This window comes from Cydia pomonella, chromosome 20, assembly GCF_033807575.1.
Source record: "Cydia pomonella isolate Wapato2018A chromosome 20, ilCydPomo1, whole genome shotgun sequence".
Classification (NCBI taxonomy): domain Eukaryota; kingdom Metazoa; phylum Arthropoda; class Insecta; order Lepidoptera; family Tortricidae; genus Cydia; species Cydia pomonella.
The window spans coordinates 8,456,807-8,465,199 of NC_084722.1; the positions used below are offsets into that span (position 1 = coordinate 8,456,807).

The 8,393-nt window shown below is 35.4% G+C and overlaps 1 protein-coding gene across 2 annotated transcripts in view; it reads right to left on the bottom strand.

The window, feature by feature from the left end:
• The window catches only part of LOC133528972 (TWiK family of potassium channels protein 9-like), a 485,578-nt gene extending 478,921 nt beyond the window's left edge, over positions 1–6,657 (bottom strand). For both annotated transcript variants that reach the window (XM_061866512.1, XM_061866513.1), the window contains exon 1: positions 6,038–6,657. The gene's annotated coding sequence lies outside the window, so the exon portion shown is untranslated. The remainder of the gene's footprint in view (positions 1–6,037) is intronic.
• Positions 6,658–8,393: the final 1,736 nt, after the last annotated feature.

The window sequence follows — 8,393 nt, forward strand, 5'->3', positions numbered from 1 at the left end:
TACAAAAGCATAAATTAACTTGCCATGATATTTTTCTGTTTTGAAAATTAAAAGAGAGGACTACTAACATATGACGTCAAATGCAGGTTACTCATAATGGCACAGGCCGAGCGGGCGAGGAGTTCAAAATGATCTCGATTGTTCCTTATTGTTAAGAAAACAGCGAAGCGTAATCCGATTATAATAACAGGTTATCATTTTGATCCGGATTTATTATGGATATGATATGTCAGTGTCAAATGTGTCATTTTTTCAACCAGAAACGTTACCTTGGATATACGCCTCCAAAGCGTGTGTAAATCATTTTGAACACCATATCCATTTCTTCTACAGAATGTACAATACGATTTCTAGTATTTTTACTGTGCAATGAAGTTTAAATAAATAAATAAATGTACCAACCTTATACTGTAGATACAACTTCACATTAAATAACTAACAGGTTCGACCTTCCAGTCCAATATTATTCTAACGAAGACCACTTAAAATATGAATAAAACAAGCTACTAAAATTGAGGAGATAGAGAATCATAAAATTTTCATTGCATTCCGAGCGAATTGGCTATCTCGAACAAATTCGTTATTAAAATATGAAGCCTTGACACCTGTGTTCGGTATACCTAGGTCAATGGGTAGGCTGACTTAGTGTTGGGTAAGACTCGAGTCTATTGAGTTCTCTGCTTTAAAAGTGTCTCAGTATTTCAAACTCTTACGGCCCGATTCGAATAATGATTAAGGCACGTTTAAGATCTTGGAAAGATCTTTAAAACATCGATAACTAAACGACATGTTAAAATTGACGTTTATTTCAATTCCGCTGTGATCCAAATAAGACCTATCTACGATATTTCTAACATCAAAGTGACTTTGGTTGCCCGAATCGAGCTGTTTCTGTCAATTATACGATATACAAACGATATCTAAATGAGAACTTATCTAAACCAGCAGTGGCAGCATGGTTCCATTTTTATCACTTGCCACTATGCCCGTCACTTTCGCACTTACATACTTGTTAGAACGTGACAGGCATGGTGACAAATGATAAAGAGCCGACCATCTTAGCCCCACTGAACTTATCGTTATCGTATCTCATTCTTCGAATTGGGCCACCAGGCTTTATCTCATGCACCGTGATAGCTGCCGCTATAACAACAAATACTAAAAACAGAATAAAATAAATATTTAAGTGGGGCTCCCATACAACAAACGTGATATTTTTGCAGTTTCCTGCGTAATGGTACGCGTACCCTTCGCGCGTGAGTCCGACACGAACTTGGCAGTTTTTTTAAGGTCGTATCGGTCCGGAAATACCGCAGGTGACAGTTTAGCTGTGCGAGACAGGAGGTTTCTGGAGAAACGCATAGTTGAGGATTGATGCCAACCATCAAGTGGTGAAAATGGAAATGTTTATTATCAAGATTAAGATTGACTGGTAGAGAATGCCTCGTGGCATTAAGTCCGCCTTTTGTACTATAAGATTGTTTTCTTTTGTGCAATAAAGATAAAATAAATAAATAAATTAAGACGAAACTAGGGTTCTATTTAACTTGTTAGACACCCGAGTCTTCTATAGAGACTTGGGTCCTTTTCTTCAGAGACTCAAGTCCTTTTGAGCTTATTAAAGGACTCTCCTCGTGACTTAGGTAATATACCTACATTGTGTATCATGGGCAGGTAGAATATTTACGAACAAGTGTCAGTTTTAAGCCCGAAACCGAAGGCGAGTGCTTAATTAACACGCGTTTGTAATTCTTTACAGCCCGTGGCACACATAATGTTATTCATCACACTTGTGAGGAAAAAAACTAAATTTTAAGAGAAATAATTCTTAATACATGACCACTGACATATTGTCATTTTTGACAAGTTAGGCATCGAAGGCACAGACCTATTCGGCATTCAGCCACGATTGAAAATTGTCTTATAATATTTTAAACGGCTATTAAATTAATCAAATTAAATATTCATAAATAAACACAAAAAATAATAATTGATAAACATGAGTATTTTAAAAGTAAAACTCAATTATACCTACTTGAAAAAAACATAATGCCCAATATGCCCATGCCCAAAATCTATTACAATTTATTGTGGCACACCATAACACCCTTTACGAGTAAGTGTGATGAAAAGCATTTTAAGCCCTGTTTCGTAAAAACGAGTCGAGTTCTTCAATTTAGACTGAAAAGACTCTAGTTCCTAGCAACACTAGGCTAGCTTTAACTTTATAGCTCGGTCGTTCCGGCCTCGACCTCGGCTCTTTGTGGGCAAAACAATGTTTTGTCTCAAGAACAATACATAGAACTTTTAACGATATTATAAAGTAATGAAATTGTAGAATCAACGTTAAGAGGAGTAAAACTTTTTAAAATAAATCTTGGAAAGTTGTTAATTGATAGAATAAGCACTACTTAACGAATTACTTTTACGTATAAATTGCAAACGCCTTTGCCTTTTTAGGGTTCCGCACCCAAAGGGTCAAACGGGACCCTATTACTGAGACTCCGCTGTCCGTCCGTCTGTCACCAGGCTGTATCTCATGAACCGTGATAGTTAGCCAGTTGAAATTTCTACAGATTATGTATTTCTGTTGCTGCTATAACAACACATACTAAAAACAGAATAAAATAAATATTTCTTTTTGGATAGAAATATTTATTTCGATATGTTTTTTTCGAGATTGGTCTCGAGGTTCTCATCCAATCACCGAAGTTAAGCAACGTCGGGCGGGGTCAGTACTTGGATGAGTGACCGTTTTTATAGATAATGGTACGGAACCCTTCCTGTGCGAGTCCGACTCGCACTTGGCCAGTTTTTTAAATTAAATATGTATATTATAATGTCCTATCAATATCTTTGTAAAAATTTTGAAGTTACAATTTAACACAGGTAAATGTTAGTCGCAATATGAGTACTTGTCTTTTAAACAGGTCGAATTAAGCTTCAGATCCCCGGTTACAAAAATAACCCGCGATCATTAATCACGAGTAATTACGGAGTGACGAAAACAATCAATCATGTTTAGTCGTGTTTAGTATTATTATTATATGAACACATTCACCAGCCTGTCACGCTAGGATGATATTCGTAAAGTGTGGGTAACAGGATAAACCCATTTTGTTTCTTTGTTTTTATAGAATTACTATCTTCTACCCGAGACTCCATCTACGTGGGATGATGAAGTTAATTGATAAAAATCGGACAAGTGCGAGTCGGACTCGCCCACCGAGGGTTCCGTATTTCATTTCATTTCAACAGAAATACATCATCTGTGAAAATTTCAACTGTCTAGCTATCACGGTTATTACGGCACGGCTAACTGTATTTGTTTGTATACAGTTAGCTTCAAAAGTTATTAATTTTTTTGGGTTCGCCAAAATTGCAAAAACGGGACCCCGGGACGTGTAGATAAATACACGGCTATAACTTATTAGTAAACAGCTAATAAAACTAAAGCAGGCTCTTTCTTATCTCTTAAATATCTCATATATCTCTAAAACGTGTAGAGTCAGACCAAGACAAGTTTGCAATGATTTTGATAGTACATGCAAGTGTTATTTATACCTCATAATTTCATAAAAATTGGCATCGTTGCGGGCTTGTCTTGGTCTAACTCAATACCTCTTGCAAGCAGTAATAGGTTACAGTGTAAATATTTACTTTGTACTTGTTGATGTACCTAGGGCCAATCCTTATAATTACAAGAAACGTAGATACATATCGATATATTATATCGTATTTTATAAAGGTGTAGGTACGAGTAGACCCACTACTTTTTACTTATTTTCAAGTCCAATAAATAGTGTAAAATTATTTCTATATATTTGGTGGCATTAAAAGAAATATAAATTCCATAAAATATTTACAAACCGCATCAAAATTTAATGAGAGATGGTAAAAAGCGTACTCTCAAATAGTGGACTGGCTGAAGGTAAAACTTACGACGACCGTTCTGGTCTAGTGGGTAGTGACCCTGCCTATGAAGCCGTTGGTTATGGGTTCAAATCCCGGTAAGGGCATTTATTTGTGTGATGGGGATATTTCTTCCTGTGTCTTGGGTGTTCTCTATGCATTTAAGTATTACAAAATAAGCTTTCTTGAGCTTACTGTGGGGCTTAGTTAATTTGTGTAATAATGTCCTATACTATTTATTTATTTAAACATACAAATAATAAGAGCAGTCTCTATAAGAGTGAGAGGCGCGAGGAAAAAATGTCAGAGCATTTCAATACCAGAAATACTCTGACTGAAACAGTGACGGGAATATATAGACCAAACTTTCAATATCGAAAAACGGTCCAACGGTTACACTTATCTGTCACATATCACTGAAAGTTATACTTCCATAAACATACACCGCCCGCAGCTTTGATATATAATTTACAGCTATTGAAAAAAAGTTGTGATTGTCTTAAATATAATTCCATATGTCAAACCTCTTGCGCGGCATTACAATATATTACGTTGTCAACATGCGCACAGAGTCGCTCGTGGATGTTTCCGTATATTTACTTTTATAATTTCAGGTTTCCAGAGCTCGTCAGGTGTCCATAAGCTACGGAGACAGCTTACCATCAGGCGGGCCGTATGCTTGTTTGCCACCATCGTAGTATATAAAAAAAATCTAGTTCGTTACACTGAAAAGGAACAGTGGACTCAAACAGTTACACAGTCTATGAGTTTAATGTGTTATGTTTATTTTTGTTTTCCTGTTGTTTGATAAAATTAAATGGAAAGAATTATCAACTTCATATATTTACTATTTATGACAGTCCCTTGGCTAAGACAAATCTCATAAGTTCTAATTCTTATAAAAAATGGCTTGCATTTATGATGATTTTGCTAATATCATAATCATAATTGTGCTATACGAGCATGAAGTTGTTCGGTAGCTGCTTTTAGGGGAGTGATAGCTGGGCTTTACTAATAGCGTCGATAGATTGCCGGGTGTCGACTAATGAAAAGTTAACAGCTTCACTGCCAACGTCGTAGCGCTCCGCTCGTAGCCGATCCCAGCGTTTTCCCGCTTTGTCTCTACAAGTTGTAGTCGTAATCCTCTGATTACGACTTCATCATCAATCATTTACAAATACAAAAAAGTTCTACCTTAAAAACATGAAGGTGATATGTTAGTGGCCGGTACTGTATCAATATTACACTTTAAATAAAATTAATAGGCAAAAAACTAAAAACATGTTCTCGAGACGACTTCGCCATTTTTTAGTTCACCCGGAAAGAAATCCTTTAGCATTGAAATAGAATGGCATGCGAAACCTCAAAAATACCACCTGAAGCCTAAGTCATCAGTAGAACAAAACAAAACATTTCAGAAATCACCGTCGCTTTCTCCATCATCTCAGACAATCGTAAATATTCGTGAAAAGCGCTGAATAGCTTTCACAAATTGAAGTCTCTAGGTACAAAGACTACTTTCTAAATGACCCATTATTATGACCGGTTCTATTCTAATTTGCATAATGTACCTGGAAATACACTTAGGAGCATTGTAAACGGTCGACTATGTATTGTAGGCATTTTTAAAATTGAAGGTTGTATTGAAAACGTAAACCAAACGGACAAAAAAATGGAGATATTTTTTTCTTAGTAATAATGGAAAAAGCTCGTGAATCTGAGTAGGCATATTATAGAAATCCTAAATTCTAACACAACGATTTATGGTACAACTTTAAATATAAATGCCCATTTATTACATTTATAAACACGCATTTTTCAACTCAGTATAACTTTATATACAAAATTTAATTCTTTAACCGAAATAAAATCAGAATCTCAACAACGCTGTTTTACGAGTTTGTTTTAATTATAACATTCTTCATTTGCATTTATTCAACAACCCCAAATAAATTTAATTAACTGAAAGGTAAACAAAATCTTCAAGTGTCAGGCTTATTACCCAATTAATCTTAGAACGTATCTTAATTTAACTAATCCACCACTCTATTCTATTATTTTTTTACTAATTCACCACTCTATTCAATTTAATTAAATCCCTTACCTTAAAGAAACAAAAACTTACCTTCTACGGGCGCTAGAAAAACGAAAGTCAAATCACTAGGTACACGACACAGTTCCACTATAACAACTATTACCTAACACCGCCGTTTCCTGTCACAACCACATATACAGTTTACTTATACGCACTATTTCTAATTACATACAATTTTATAACACATATCACTAACACTAGTTTATATTTTACGCAAACGTGTTGAATTTTCAGAACGCGGGACACTAACACCCCGTACGACCGAGCATCCCTCACTGCCCTTACTGGCATTTCCACGAGCCACAGACAGAGACAGACAACCGCCCTCTCTTTCCATTGTAGATCTAAGGAGCCGGGAATCGTAAAGTGGAATTTGCAATTTTATTTTCTCAAATGCAATTTTATAAGTGAAATGTTGGCGCGTCAGTTTCGAAAGTTATCGACGTAGTTAAGGTTTGTAGTTAATTAAGTTGAGTCTAGTTGGTAGATTATTCAGATTTAAATGTTTTTCTAGTCTGTTTCTACAAATAAACGAAAATAAATTAGTTAGAGCTCAGAATTCTGATTGAATTAAAGATAGCATTGGAGATTTATTATTGAATTCTTCTAACGTAATATATTATCAAATGATTGAGCGCACTCGCGCCTGAAACCCTGATACTTCTAGATTAAATTGATAATAACTTTATTCCTTAAGTATATTACACCTATAGGCAGTGTGATCTTAGTTATACCTATGTCCACGCCAGAAAAAATATTCAAAAAGAAGACGGGACCCATAAATGTGGGTATGTGTTGGTAAACCGTAACGTAAAATTTCGCCTAATTTGATATGAAAACAACAGAAATAAATAAACCTATATTGCCCATCCTGCGTCAATAAATTTCGCCTGAGATTTATTTGTCTGAATGTTTCTTTATTATTTAGTAGATTATAATTCGATTAATTAAACTCTAAGACTGGGTTTTCGCATTTAATTAGCTCGTTCGAAAATGAGTTTTAAGCATACCGTTTTAGGGTTCAAAATGGAATAATCGTGTAATCATTAGCAGGGGATGTCACTTTGACAGTTGTTGTTCCCATTCCCGTTTGAAAGACGCGGCTTTAAGACGTCTATCTGTATTCTTGGTATAAAATTAGCTTTTACCCTCAGTGGCGTTTGTATCTAAATATCACTTTAATTGGCCTGTCTCAAACGCAATTGACATAGGCGTTAAACTGATATTTAATTCAGGTATGTATTTAATTTACACCGAAAACGTGTCAACTTCGCAATGAGAGATAACAAAAGTTCTAAGAGATGTCTCTAAAGTCATAGAAATTTGCTTTTTTAAGTTTTGTATTGAATTGTTGTTGACCGAAGCGTTAGCGATAGGCTCCGTTTTGACTCGGGCATTTTGCTTTCGTATGTCCGGATGTTCTCCTCTACAGCTCGCCATTGTTAACCGATTCTCGTAAAATTTTGTGACCAGTACCCCTAGTGTAAATAAATTCGATTTCCAAACGTGACGTACGCGTTTGCGTTTAGTCTCATTTTGTATTGGATTTCGAAAGAGCGCGCCAAGCGGGACGTTTTGGAAACTCAAAATCCTATACAAAATGAGACTTAACGCAAACGCGTTCGTCACGTTATGATGTCGATCAAAGTTACACTAGGGGTACTGATATATGATTAAAAAGGTTTTTTTTGTCGATCCTTTTTTTGGATTTTTTTCTAAATGCTGAAGTTGGCGTAAAGGACTTAAGCGTAAATAGCATCTATGGCGCTTAGCGAGATTTATAGCTCACAGAGCCACTAATATAAAATGTTGTATAAGTACTATAGTTATTTGTGCAACAAGAGAGGAAAGTTAGTTTTTCTTGCGAGTGTTGATTTTGAGCCCCGAGTAAGCGAAAGATTCTATAATTGAATCACAAGCGAAGCGAGTGATTCTAAGTTAGAATATTGAGCGTAGCGAGGGACCAAAAACACGAAATGTAAAATTACTTTGCTCTCGTGTGACACATACAACTTTTCACCTCAGTAGTGAGAACATATTAAAGGTTAAGAAAATTCAAATTATTTATTTATTTATTTATTTAAACTTTATTGCACACATAAAGAAAAATTTACAAATGGCGAACTTAATGCCAAAAGGCATTCTCTACCAGTCAACCATTGGGTCAAACAGAGACATTTGTGGATGTTGGTGCAGGGAAAAATAATAACAAATAATTCATGGCCTTCACTAAATGAAAAAGCTACTTTGTCTGACTCCCTGGAGTGACGAAAGTAGGCTTGTTGGAGCTGCTGTGTTGAAAAATATTTTATGTACGTACTAAGCAGATAACGTCTAGTGGCGATATTTAATTATTTTAAATTATAGGTAGATAAAGGAAAAATGG